The following is a 15,523-nucleotide window of genomic DNA, read 5'->3' as shown; positions in this document are numbered from 1 at the left end:
TTGGGTGCCGGTTCTTCGACCCCACTGTCCATAGTTTAATTAAACACCTTAAGAAAATGGATCATCACCAAGAAGTTTTATTTAAAGGGGTACTCCCATCTTACTATTTCTCTGGGACTCACACCTATGTGGAAAACGGAGGTCTCTCCCTGACCCTGTCCTGCTTTTTTCCCACATCCCTGTCCCGTCTAATGGCTGCTGATTCCAGGTGGAGAATGACTTGGGAAAGGCCTCGCACGTCCCTCTCTCTATTCTGTTCTATGGAAGTTTCGGAAACAGCTGAGCGCTGTTGAACTATTTGTGTAACTCCCATAGTACAGAACGGAGAGAGCTGCGTGCATGCGCACAGGTGGATATCACATAAACGTCTGAGATGGAGAAACCCCTCTAAAGAGATTATTTCATTAAAGGGGTTGTACATAATTAGAAAAATAGAGCTGACGTCTTCCAAAAACAGAGCCACACCTGTCCACAGGTGATGTGCGGTGTGTGGACAGCTTAGCCCTATACATTTCAATACAGAAAAGCTGCAATACCACACACAGCCTCTGAACAGAGGTGGCGCAGAGCTTCCATTTGGGTCTTAGAGAGGGTCTCCAGCGTGATACCCCCTCTATGATATCTAAATACCCTTATAGGGCATTTCAGGTGTAACCAGAAGTTAAGGTGATACAAAAAAATATTCCATACAAGAGATTTCCTTAATGGAGATATTGTAACAATAATTACTGAAAATATGTAATTGACTTTTTCCTCCATTGTAGGAAAAGAACCCGAGAAGTGACGTTTTGGACTACGGAACAGTCGATCCTCCGGATGAAATGCTGTGTGGTTGGAGCGCAGTCCCAGGAGCGCTGGTGTTGATGTGCTGATCCATGTTCTTCTTATCTGGAGCTTGTATACAGAACACGCGATCCTTCTGGTCCGACCTACTAACATATATAAGCACAGCCTAAGCACACACGTAATGATATATAATAACATAACATTAACATAACATTACTATGTATCAGCCCTGATACGTCAGTGTCATCATATTTCTGGGGTCCCGCACACAGGATATACGTTACCTCCTGTGATGATGTCACTTCCCGGTATTTCCTGTATGACATGGCTGCTCTTCCTCTTCCCGTTTCCCTTTCTGATGTATTTCCTCTTCCTGTGTGATAAGACGTGTGCTGTTGCCTCCTGCTGTGTATAACACGAGATGTAACATGTCTTATAAAACATGTCAATAATAATCGCAGAAAGCGAAAAACATTTTGTTCATTTCCATTCACATCAATGGTTATTTGTTTGCAGCCGTTTTTCTGAGCCATACTTGTCTGTTTTTAGAATCAACTACAGGGAGATTTGAGATATGGTTTGAGAATTTCTTTCCTATGTAAACGCCACCGATAAGGACAGCTAAGAAGCCTCAGTTATCAGCGAGCGACCCCATAATTAGGGTGGGTTCACACGACCACATTAACGTCCGTAATGGACGGACGTATTTCGGCCGGAAGTTCCGGGCCGAACTCAGTGCAGGGAGCCGGGCTCCTAGCATCATAGTTATGTACGATGCTAGGAGTCCCTGCCTCTCCGTGGAACTACTGTCCCGTACTGAAAACATGATTACAGTACGGGACAGTTGTCTTGCAGCGAGGCAGTGACTCCTAGCATCGTACATAACTATGATGCTAGGAGCCCGGCTCCCTGCACTGAGTTCGGTCCGGAACTTCCGGCCGAAATACGTCAGTCCATTACGGACGTTAATGTGGTCGTGTGAACCCAGCCTCAGAGTAAGCAGAGTGCCCCCATACAGTGCCAGCAGAGTATTGTCCCTTAAACAGTGCCAGTATACTGCCCCCTCATAAACAACACTACCAGCAGAGACCCCTCAATAAACCATATTGCCAGCAAAGTGCCTCCAATAATTAGTGCCAGCAGACTGCCCCCAATAAGCACTACAAGCAGAGTTCCCCCTCACAAATAGTCCCAGCAGAGTGCCTTCCTTTATGCAGCTACATCATGTAAGATCTTCCCTAGTTTGGAAGTCTCCAGGACAATCTGGGAGAGAAGACAAGTGTGATGTAACCTGGTTGCAGTGTGTAAATGTAGCCTGAAACATCACGTGTAGCTCCTAAGTCTATGTTCACATGTTACATATTTATTGCAGATTTCCATGGTCAAATTGACACATAAAGTATGAATGTGAATAGGGTTCTAGAAAACGGCATAAACTTGCAGCAGTAACAATCTGCAGTAGATTGTAATGCAAAGGATGCACAGCCAAATATGCTGCAAAAGCCACATGTAATATATGGAGAAATATTAGGCCTAGTTCACACAGAGTTTTTTGGAGCGTTTTTTGACGTGTAAACCGATTCGAAAATTGCATCAAAAAACTTCCGAAAACTAATCTTATTGATTTCAATGGGATGCAGAGGCGTTTTTCCCACGAGAAAAAAACACTCACAGGAAAAAGCAGCGTCAAGCCCTTTCTTCAAGCGTTTCCGTCTCTGACCTCCCATTGACATCCAGCCCGACCTCCCTGGATGATGCGGCAGTCCATGTGACCGCTGCAGCCTGTGATTGGCAGCAGCTGTCACTTGCACTGAAACGTCATCCCGGGAGGCCGGACTGGAGGAAGAAGCAGGGAGTTCTCGGTAATTAGGAACTTCTATTTTTTTTCTACAGGTTGCTCTATATTGTTATTGGAATCACTGTCCAGGGTGCTGAAACAGTTACTGCCGATCGTTGAACTCTTTCAGCACCCTGGACAGTGACTATTTACTGACGTCGCCTAGCAACGCTCCCGTAATTACGGGTGCACACACGTAGTCACCCGTAATTACGGGAGCCCCATTGACTTCCTCAGTCTGGCTGTAGACCTAGAGATACATAGGTCCAGCCAGAATGAAGAACTATCATGTTAGTAAAACCAGCAGGCTCCGCAGCACACATAACATCTGCGGACTTCATTGCGGAATTTTGACTCTCCATTGAAGTCAATTTAGAAATTCTGCAATGAGTCCGCAACAAGTCCGCTACACGTCCACAACAGTCAGTGCATGCTGCGGACACCAAATTCTGCACCGCAGCCTATGCTCCGCAGCGAATTGTCCGCAACGTGTAAACGAACCCAACTAAAAAGCTGTGGAAAGCAATGGAGAAACGTGTACGCTGCGGATTTCTGCTGCGGACTTTCTGCAGCGGAATTCCAGAGCAATTCCGCCACGTCTGGTCATGCCCTAAGGCTCTGTTCACATCTGCATTGGGGTCCCGTTCTGACGTTCCGTCAGAGGTTTCCGCCAGAACAGGACCCAGAGCAGACACAAACTGACCCAGACGGAAACCAGGGGTTTCCGTTTTCATCATCATTGATTTCAGTAGTCGACTAAGCTATTGCTTCCGGCAAAACGACGGGTCCGGTGCACAAAAGAGACAAACGGAAACCACGGGCACCGGCTCCGTCACCATTGAAATCAATGGTGATGGAAACGGAAACCCCTGGTTTTCGTCAGTGCCTGCTCAGGGTCCCGTTCTGACGGAAACCTCTAACGGAACGTCAGAACGGGACCCCAATGCAGATGTGAACAGAGCCTAATATGGATGAGAAAGGGGAGGTGGGACTACTCATTTATTATGCCCTGATACTGAACTGGTATTACTAGTATTATACCCTGTTCTATGAACTTTACCCGCTGGAGTACCCCAAAGATCAGGGGCGTAGCTAGAGGCTCATGGGCCCCGATGCAAAAATTCTTACTGGGCCCCCCCCCCCCCCCGCAAACTTCTCATGGCCGACGGTCCGCTTTCAGCTGCATCTCTGGGTCTCCTAAGTGACCCAACAATGCAGCACTAGCAGCCGGGGCGTCACTAAGGCTGGGTTCACACACACTATTTACGGACGTAATTCGGGCGTTTTAGCATTGAATTACGTCCGAAAATGCGGCTCAAAAGCGTCGGCAAACATCTGCCCATTCATTTGAATGGGTCTTACGATGTTCTGTGCCGACGGTCATTTTTTTTACGCGTCGCTGTCAAAAGGCGGCGCGTAAAAAAGTGCCTGTCACTTCTTCAGACGTAAATGGAGCCGTTTTCCATGGACTCCATGGAAAACCAGCTTCAGTTACTTCCGTAATGGACGCAGCGAAAGACGCCTGCACATGCCATTACGGCTGAAATTACTGTGCTGTTTTCTCCTGAAAACAGCACCGTAGTCTCAGCCGTAACAGACGCTGCCTTGTGAACATACCCTCAGGGCTTAAAATGTCCGGGAAATAGCCCCAATACATATGTGTCCGCCCCCAAAAAAAAGTGTGTATATGAGACAGCACAGCATATCTATAGCACTACGACCCTATAAACTATGGATAGGATTAGATACAGTGGCTGAGCAGACAGTATCACACATGATAGGATTAGATACAGTGGCTCAGAAGGCAGTATCACACATGATAGGATTAGATACACAGCTCAGCAGACAGTATCACACATGATAGGATTAGATACAGTGGCCCAGCAGACAGTATCACACATGATAGGATTAGATACAGTGGCTCAGCAGACAGTACCACACATGATAGGATTAGATACAGTGGCTCAGCAGACAGTACCACACATGATAGGATTAGATACAGTGGCTCAGCAGACAGTATCACACATGATAGGATTAGATACAGTGGCTCAGCAGACAGTACCACACATGATAGGATTAGATACAGTGGCTCAGCAGACAGTATCACACATGATAGGATTAGATACAGTGGCTCAGCAGACAGTACCACACATGATAGGATTAGATACAGTGGCTCAGCAGACAGTATCACACATGATAGGATTAGATACAGTGGCTTAGCAGACAGTATCACACATAGGATTAGATACAGTGGCTCAGCAGACAGTATCACACATGATAGGATTAGATACACAGCTCAGCACAGTATCACACATGATAGGATTAGATACAGTGGCTCAGCAGACAGTATCACACATGATCGGATTAGATATAGGGCCCAGCAGACAGTATCATACATGATTGGATTAGATACACAGCTCAGCAGACTGTATCACACATGATAGGATTAGATACAGGGCCCAGCTCGCTGACATTGCGTCTCCAGCGCTGGACCCAGGATAGGTAAGAATAATAATTTTGCTTCTTTATGTGTTACTGATTATTTTTGTGTTTGTGTTTTTTTTACAGGTTCGGTTGTTGGACTTCGGATACGAGGACTTCAATGACGGCGTTTTTTTTATTCTCAATAAAATGATTAATGAGGGTTGTGTTTTTTTATTTAAATAAAATATTTTTTCTATGTGCTTGTATCTTTTTAAACTTTATTATCACCGCCTTAGTAATGGCCGCTGGCTGATTGACAACCTCCATTACTAAGGCGGGGCTTAATGTTAGCCGGTGCAGAGGCTACACTAACCCCCATTATTACCCCGGTACCCACCGCCACCAGGGGTACTGGGAAGAGCCGGGTACAAACCAGTACCCGACCATCTGTAGTGACGGGCAGGCACCGGGGTGGCCGCAGGCTGGTAGTATTAGGCTGGGGAAGGCCAAAAACAGTGGCCCTTCCCACCCTTGTAATGCTGCCTGCTGCTGCTGTGTTGCATCTGGCTGGTTATGAAAATTGGGGGGGACCCGACATCGTTCTTTCCAATTATTTTTTATTTTATTTTTTTTTAAATGACGTGGGGTCCCCCCCATTTTCATAACCAGCCAGATACAATAAAGCAGCAGCAGGCAGCATTACCAGGATGGGAAGGGCCACTGTTTTTGGCCTTTCCCCTCCTGATAATACCAGCCTGCGGCCACCCCAGTGGCCGACCATCACTACAGATGGTCAGGTACTGGATCGTACCCGGCTCTTCCCAGCACCCCTGGTGGCGGTGGGTACAGGGGTAATAAAGGGGGTTAGTGTTAGCCTCTGCATCCGCTAACACTAAGCCCCGCCTTAGCAATGGATGCTGTCAATCAGCCGGCGGCCATTACTAAGGCGGTAGTAATATAGTTTAAAAAAAAAAACACAAAGACATAGAAAAAATATTTTATTGAAATAAAAAAAAAACCCACACAGCCCTCATTAACCATTTTATTAATAAAAAAAAAAAGCTGTCATCGAAGTAGTCCTGGAATCCGCCGTAGTCCAACGACCGAACCTGTAAGAAAACACACAAAAAATGATTAGTAACACATGTGTTAGGGTATGTGCACACACACTAATTACGTCTGTAATTGACGGACGTATTTCGGCCGCAAGTACCGGACCGAACACAGTGCAGGGAGCCGGGCTCCTAGCATCATAGTTATGTACGATGCTAGGAGCCCCTGCCGGACAACTGTCCCGTACTGAAAACATGTTTACAGTACGGGACAGTTGTCCTGCAGCGAGGCAGGGACTCCTAGCGTCGTACATAAGTATGATGCTAGGAGCCCGGCTCCCTGCACTGTGTTCGGTCCGGTACTTGCGGCCGAAATACGTCCGTCAATTACGGACGTAATTAGTGTCTGTGCACATACCCTAAGGGTATGTTCACACGAGGGCGTCCGTAACGGCTGAAATTACGGGGATGTTTCAGCCTGAAAACATCCCCGTAATTTCAGCCGTACCGGCATGTGCAGGCGCTTGAACGCCGCGTCAATTACGGCCGTAATTAGCGCTGCTATTCATTGGAGTCAATGAATAGCGGCTCCAATTACGGCCAAAGAAGTGACAGGTCACTTCTTCTACGCGGGCGTCTATTTACGCGCCGTCATTTGACAGCAGCGCGTAAATATACGCCTCGTGTGAACAGACAAACGTCTGCCCATTGCTTTCAATGGGCAGATGTTTGTCAGCGCTATTGAGGCGCTATTTTCGGGCGTAATTCGGGGCAAAAACGTCCGATTTACGTCCGTAAATAGGCCGTGTGAACATACCCTAAGGCTTAGATACAGGGCCCATGTGTGATACTGTCTGTGGGACCCTGTATCTAAGCCTACCACAAGGTAGGCTTAGATACAGGGTCCAGCAGACAGTAATCTTATACAGTATAAGATTACTGAGTGCTGGGGCCCTGTATCTAAACCTACAGTGTGGTAGGCTTAGATACAGGGCCCAGCAGACAGGATCACGCATGGGCCATGTATCTAAGCCTACCATGTGATTGGCTTAGATACAGGGCCCAGCAGACAGGATCACACAATCTGTGATCCTGTCTCATGGGCCCCCTAAGCCTGCTACATCGTATGCTTAGGGGTTGTGCAGTCCCTAAACATTGATGGCCTATCCACAGGATAGGCCATCAATAGCTGATGTGTCGCCCGGGACCCGCCAATCAGCTGTTTTGAAGGGGCCGCAGCACTCGTACGAGAGCTGCTTCCCCTTCATTTCACTACTCGCTCACACTGTGAATCGCCGACACCGATTCACAGTGTGACCGGAATGAAGTGACAGGAATGAAGGGGAGCAGCTCTCGTACGAGTGCTGCGGCCCCTTCAAAACAGCTGATTGGCGGGTCCCGGGAGTCAGACCCCGCCAGTCAGGGATAACCTTACCTTTCTCTTCGGCCGCGGCGGGAGTTCTGTCGTCTCGATGCTGTGCGCGGCGGCATAGCGCTGTGACGTCATGCGCTGCGCACAGCGCTTGACGTCAGCACCTCCGCTGCGATCCGGAACCAGGAAGGTAAGTAAAGTATGTTACTATAGTAACAGGGGCCCGCGGCCCGAGTTACTATAGTAACTTTTTATTGATGTGGTGCGGGGGGCCGTGGGCCCCCCTGGCTTCGGGGCCCGGTCGCAATTGCGACCGCTGCGACCCCTATAGCTACGCCAGTGCCAAAGATGCTTGTACCACTGATCGAGGTGACATGTGTTTTGTAGTAAAATTAAATTGGTATTTGATTATTTTTTTTACAGTTAATATTTATTAAAAATTAGGTTTTAAAGTCTTTTGCCTGGCAGTGATAGTTTAATATTTGTCCAAAACCTATTTAGTTCCATTTTCATGGATATTATGAGGTGGGACGACTCACCTAACCAGTATGTTCCTGACGGGAGCTGCATGCGTCCATCTCATCAAGTCTCCGATCTCCTGGCAGCTCCACTTTGTACAGATCCTACAATGAAAATCTATGCAAAAAGTTTACACCAAAAAAACTGAACATTCTACTGCGGAACCAGGATTGTTGTTGTGTGGCAGGGCTGCACCTCGCCCTTCTGCTGCCGGAGGTAAACAGTGAAATAGCGCCCCCACCTGCATCACCATAGAGTGGCCATGTGGGGTAGAGAAAAGATAGCAAAGAAAATATAGAAAACCTTTATGTTTACATGTAGTAGAAATCTATTTAATACAAGAGAATAATATTTATAAAAATCTTGATCACATGCTGCATTAATTCTGCAGTGTATTACTGATATACCTACCTACCTGCACTCACTATATTACACTCATCCATTATATACCTACCTGCACTCACTATATTACACTCATCCATTATATACCTACCTGCACTCACTATATTACACTCATCCATTATATACCTACCTGCACTCACTATATTACACTCATCCATTATATACCTACCTGCACTTACTATACTACACTCATCCATTATATACCTACCTGCACTCATTATATTACACTCATCCATTATATACCTACCTGCACTTATTATATTACACTCATCCATTATATACCTACCTGCACTCATTATATTACACTCATCCATTATATACCTACCTGCACTCATTATATTACACTCATCCATTTTATACCTACCTGCACTCACTATATTACACTCATCCATTATATACCTACCTGCACTCACTATATTACACTCATCCATTATATACCTACCTGCACTTACTATACTACACTCATCCATTATATACCTACCTGCACTCATTATATTACACTCATCCATTATATACCTACCTGCACTTATTATATTACACTCATCCATTATATACCTACCTGCACTCATTATATTACACTCATCCATTATATACCTACCTGCACTCATTATATTACACTCATCCATTATATACCTACCTGCACTCATTATATTACACTCATCCATTATATACCTACCTGTACTCATTATATTACACTCATACATTATATACCTACCTGTACTCATTATATTACACTCATACATTATATACCTACCTGCACTCACTATATTACACTCATCCATTATATACCTACCTGCACTCATTATATTACACTCATCCATTATATACCTATCTGCACTCACTATATTACACTCATACATTATATACCTACCTGCACTCACTATATTACACTCATTCATTATATACCTACCTGCACTCATTATATTACACTCATCCATTATATACCTACCTGCACTCATTATATTACACTCATACATTATATACCTACCTGCACTCACTATATTACACTCATTCATTATATACCTACCTGCACTCATTATATTACACTCATCCATTATATACCTACCTGCACTCACTATATTACACTCATACATTATATACCTACCTGCACTCACTATATTACACTCATACATTATATACCTACCTGCACTCACTATATTACACACATCCATTATATACATACCTGCACTTATTATATTACACTCATCCATTATATACCTACCTGCACTCATTATATGACACTCATACATTATATACCTACCTGCACTCATTATATTACACTCATACATTATATACCTACCTGCACTCATTATATTACACTCATCCATTATATACCTACATAGTTACATAGTTACATAGTTAGTACGGCTGAAAAAAGACACATGTCCATCAAGTTCAACCAAGGGAAGGGAAAAGGGAAGGAAAAATTTCTACACATAGGAGCTAATATTTTTTTGTTCTAGGAAATTATCTAACCCTTTTTTAAAGCCATCTACTGTCCCTGCTGTGACCAGCTCCTGCGGTAGGCTATTCCATAAATTCACCGTTCTTACTGTAAAGAAGCCTTGTCGCCTCTGCAGCTTGAACCTTTTTTTCTCCAGACGGAGGGAGTGCCCCCTTGTTTTTTGAGGGGGTTTTACAAGGAACAGGATTTCACCATATTTTTTGTATGTGCCATTAATATATTTATATAAGTTAATCATGTCCCCCCTTAGTCGTCTTTTTTCAAGGCTAAATAGGTTTAATTCTTTCAATCTTTCCTCATAACTTAAATTCTCCTTGCCCCTTATTAGCTTCGTTGCTCTTCTTTGTATTTTTTCCAACTCCAGGGCATCCTTTCTATGAACTGGAGCCCAGAACTGAACTGCATATTCTAGATGAGGCCTCACTAATGCTTTGTAAAGTGGCATTATTACATCCCTGTCCCGCGAGTCCATGCCTCTTTTAATACACGACAATATCTTGCTGGCCTTTGAAGCAGCTGATTGACACTGCATGCTGTTATTGAGTTTATGATTTACAAGTACACCCAGATCCTTCTCAACAAGTGAATCCGCCAGTGTAGCTCCCCCTAGGACATATGATGCATGCAGGTTGTTCGTACCCAGATGCATAACTTTACATTTATCTACATTAAACTTCATCTGCCAAGTGGACGCCCAAACACTTAGTTTGTTTAAATCTGCCTGTAATTCATGAACATCTTCCATAGTCTGAACTATATTACATAGCTTGGTGTCATCTGCAAAAATAGAAATCGTGCTATTAATCCCATCCTCTATATCATTAATTAATAAATTGAATAATAGTGGTCCCAGCACTGAACCATGGGGTACACCACTTATCAGTGGCGGATTAAGTGTACCATGGGCCCTGGGCTGTTGATACAACTTGGGCCCCCCTCACACAGAGTTCACAGCAGCACAGAATCTGCACGCTCCTCTCCTGAAATACTCTGTGCTGCTGTGAACTCTGCTCTTACCATTACGTGGTGACTTGCCAATCATTTGAAGGTGTTATTGAGGACAGGAGTGGAGGAGTGGTAACAGACTGAGCTACGTAATGGTAAGAGCAGAGTTTACAGCAGCACTGAATCTGCACGCTCATCTCCTGAAATACTCTGTGCTGCCTTAAACTCTGTGGACAGGTCAGGATCCTGTTTTTTTTTAAATGCTGCACTGTAGCGCAGCCTTATATAATGGATCGAGCGGGTTCCCCAGCAGCATTTAAAAGAAACAGGATCCTGACCTGTCCACAGAGTTTAAGGCAGCACAGAGTATTTCAGGAGAGGAGCCTGTGATTGGCTGCAGAGGCCGCTGCAGCCTGAGATTGGTTGCAGAGGCCGCTGCAGCCTGTGATTGGTTGCAGAGGCCGCTGCAGCCTGTGATTGGCTGCAGAGGCGGTCACGTGGGATGAAGCGTCATCCCTGGAGGCCGGCCTTCTGACGTCATCCTGACGTGCGTGACCGCCACTACAGCCTGTGATTGGCTGCAGCGGCGACATGGATGACACGTCACCGCTGGAGGCCGGACAGGAGGAATGTAAGTATGAACGTATTTTTTTTTTTTTTTTATTACATTAAAATTGTATTTTCCGTGCGCCGAGCATGTACTGTCAAGGTTGTTGAAAGAGTTAGTGCAGCCCATTAACTCTATCAGCACCCTGGACAGTACCATGCTCGGCGCACGGAAATTACAGGTTCGGTCCGAAACAAACTTTTTCGTGAAATTCGGCGAACTAGCCGAACCGAACTTTTCAGAAGTTCGCTCATCTCTAGTCATAATGATGGCGGCTGCGCGAAAATCTCGCAGCCGCGCATCATACACTGATGACACATGGAGCCGTTAAGTGCTTTTTGCGCACGGAAAACGCCGCAGTTTTTGCGTGAGCAAAACGCACACGCTCGTGTAAATGAGGCCTAAAGGGTAAGTCAATTTTTAACAAACTTCTAACATGTCATAGTGACATGTCAGAACTTTTGATGGGTGGGGGTCCGGGTGCGGAGACTAAGCGGCAGAAGCGCTCATGTGAGCAAAGAGCCACTTCATTTCTGTTTGGCTTTTTCCGGAAAGCCAAAGTAGCGGTGTACGGGCTCATTGACTTTCTATGAGACCGTACATAAGCTGCTCAGCTTTCCGGAAACAGAAACCAAGTGGCTCAGCGCTCACACGAGTGCTTCCGCCGCTTACTTTTAGTGATCAGAGGGAGTCGGCGAGAGACACTGCTTCCGTAACCATCATTCAGTTTTATGGGACTTACGGATGGTGGATATGTCATACATTTTTCTTATGGGAAAACTGAGGGCTGTATGGGGGGATTATATTGCAAGGGGAGGTGAGTTTGTCTGACTTCTGGGGGCTCTATAGGGAGGTCTGAGTGTCTGATTCTGACATCTCTGTGGGGGGGGGGGGTAGCCCCCCCCCCCATAGAGCCCGTCGCTCAGACCCCCCTATACAGCCCCCAGAAGTCAGACAATTTGACTTACCCTTGTAATATATTAGTAACTAGTGAGGGCTCTATGAGAAGGGGGGATTATACTGAATGGGGGAGGGGGGTTCTAACCATCTAAGTGACTCCAGAGGACTCCATGAAGGGGGGAATAACCCCCCCATCCCATCCCCCATAGAGCCCTCAGTATTTCAGTATTTATTATACAGCAGGGAGATTTGAGCGTGTAACTCACTGCTGAGTGTCTATGGAGGGAAATTATTGTCCCCCCATAGAGTCCTCTGCAGTGAGTTACACCGCTCAAACCCCCCCTGCTGTATAATAAATACTGAAATCCTGAGAGCTCTATGGGGGATGGGATGGGGGGTTATTCCCCCCTTCATGGAGTCCTCTGGAGTCACTTAGATGTAAATTAAGATGGAGACGAACATGAACACTAACCTCCTCGTTGCTCGACCACCGCCCTTCTCGTCTGTTCCTCACTGGCGGTACGTGAAGCGTCAGAGGGGCGTGTTCTACCACGACTAGCAGACGCACGTCTGCTAGTCCTATCCAGACATTGATATCCATCCCCCTCCTCCTCATCAGCACTGCGCTGCCCTCTGCTGCAGTCCGCCCGCCCCTCCCTCTCAACGGCCATTAGCGGCGCTTCTTGTGAACGGCCATTAGTGAGTCCGACCGGATTTAAAATGATGTGCGTTTCGGGTTGCGATGGGCCCCCTAAAAGCTTGGGCCCCGGGCGGCCGCCCGAAACGCCTATATTATAATCCGCCACTGCCACTTATAACCGGTGACCATTCAGAGAAGGAATCATTGACCACAACTCTCTGGATACGGTCCTTGAGCCAATTCTCAATCCAATTACAAACTATACTTTCTAAACCTATAGTCCTTAATTTACCCATTAGGCGTCTATGGGGGACAGTGTCAAATGCCTTTGCAAAGTCCAAAAACACTAAATCCACAGCGGCCCCTCTGTCTAGACTTCTGCTCACCTCTTCATAAAAACAGATTAGGTTAGTTTGACAACTTCTGTCCTTAGTAAAACCGTGCTGGCTGTCACTTATAATGCTATTTATTGTCACATAATCCTGTATATAGTCCCTCAATAGCCCCTCAAACATTTTCCCCACGATGGATGTTAAGCTTACTGGTCTATAATTACCCGGGGAAGACCTAGAGCCCTTTTTGAAAATAGGCACCACATTTGCCCTGCGCCAGTCCCTTGGCACTATACCAGTCACTAGAGATTCTCTGAATATTATGAAAAGGGGGACAGAAATAACTGAACTAAGCTCTTTAAGAATTCTAGGGTGTATCCCATCTGGTCCCGGGGCCTTGTGCACATTTATTTTATTTAATTTAGCTTGGACCATCTCTACATTCATCCAATTCAGTATATCAACTGATATATTAACAGCACTGGCACCAGCTACATCAGCTGCTCCTTCTTCAGTTGTATATACAGAGCTAAAGAACCCATTTAGTAACTCTGCCTTCTCTTGATCCCCTGTGATCAACTCCCCATTACCATTATCTAGGGATCCTACATGTTCAGACCTGGGCTTTTTTGCATTTATATGCTTGAAGAATTTTTTGGGATTTGTTTTACTATCCCTGGCCACCTGCCTTTCATTTTGTATTTTTGCTAATTTTATTACATTTTTACAGATTTTATTAAGCTCTTTATATTTTACAAAGGCTACAGCTGTACCCTCAGATTTGTATTTTTTAAATGCCCTTTTTTTGTCATGTATTGTCCCTTTCACAGAAGGTGTAAGCCATGTGGGGTTTAATTTGAGTTGTTTATACTTGTTACCTATAGGAATAAATTTTGCACTATAATAACTCAAAGTAGATTTGAAAATCTCCCATTTATCATTTGTTCCATTATTTGACATTAGTTCTTCCCAGTCTATATCCTGAATTGCCGCCCTCATCCTGGGGAAATTGGCTTTCTTAAAATTAAATGTTTTTGCCCTCCCAGCCTGCGTTTGTTTTTTACAGTATAGGTAAAATGTAACTATATTATGATCACTGTTACCGAGGTTTTCACGAACATTGACATTCCCAACAAGATCTGCATTATTAGAAATGACCAGATCCAACAGAGCTTCACCTCTAGTCGGGTCTTCCACAAACTGGCCCATAAAATTTTCCTGCAACAGGTTGAGGAAATGTCTCCCCTTTGCAGTTGAAGCCGAACCATGACACCAATTAATATCCCGGAAATTAAAATCTCCCATTATCACTACAGTACCCGCCTGTGCAGCCCGCTCCATCTGTTTATATAGCTGAACTTCCATCTCCTCAGTTATATTGGGGGGTCTATAGATTACACCAAAAGTAATTTTTTCAGTGTTTACCTCCCTTTCTAGTTCCTGCCTGCACTCATTATATTACACTCATCCATTATATACCTACCTGCACTCATTATATTACACTCATCCATTATTTACCTACCTGCACTCATTATATTACACCCATCCATTATATACCTACCTGCACTCATTATATTACACTCATACATTATATACCTACCTGCACTCACTGTATTACACTCATACATTATATACCTACCTGCACTCACTATATTACACTCATACATTATATACCTACCTGCACTCACTATATTACACTCATTCATTATATACCTACCTGAACTCATTATATTACACTCATACATTATATACCTACCTGCACTCACTGTATTACACTCATACATTATATACCTACCTGCACTCATTATATTACACTCATCCATTATATACCTACCTGCTCTCATTATATTACACTCATCCATTATATACCTACCTGCACTCACTATATTACACTCATACATTATATACCTACCTGCACTCATTATATTAGACTCATACATTATATACCTACCTGCACTCACTATATTACACTCATTCATTATATACCTACCTGCACTCATTGTATTACACTCATACATTATATACCTACCTGCACTCACTATATTACACTAATTTATTATATACCTACCTGAACTCATTATATTACACTCATACATTATATACCTACCTGCACTCACTGTATTACACTCATACATTATATACCTACCTGCACTCATTATATTACACTCATACATTATATACCTACCTGCACTCATTATATTACACTCATCCATTATATACCTACCTGCACTCATTATATTAC

General features: G+C 44.6%; 1 long non-coding RNA gene across 1 annotated transcript; it reads right to left on the bottom strand.

Moving 5' to 3' along the window:
* Positions 1-744: 744 nt before the first annotated feature.
* Positions 745-8,335, bottom strand: LOC142699112 (uncharacterized). The gene is made up of 3 exons (XR_012865998.1): positions 8,011-8,335; positions 1,071-1,191; positions 745-932 (listed from the first exon to the last, which is right to left on the bottom strand). It is a non-coding gene; the product is annotated as an uncharacterized LOC142699112 (long non-coding RNA).
* Positions 8,336-15,523: the final 7,188 nt, after the last annotated feature.

Source organism: Rhinoderma darwinii, unplaced genomic scaffold (assembly GCF_050947455.1).
Source record: "Rhinoderma darwinii isolate aRhiDar2 unplaced genomic scaffold, aRhiDar2.hap1 Scaffold_130, whole genome shotgun sequence".
NCBI classification, from domain to species: domain Eukaryota; kingdom Metazoa; phylum Chordata; class Amphibia; order Anura; family Rhinodermatidae; genus Rhinoderma; species Rhinoderma darwinii.
The sequence above is the reverse complement of the archived record's forward strand: the minus strand, read 5'-3'. Positions and strand labels throughout refer to the sequence as shown.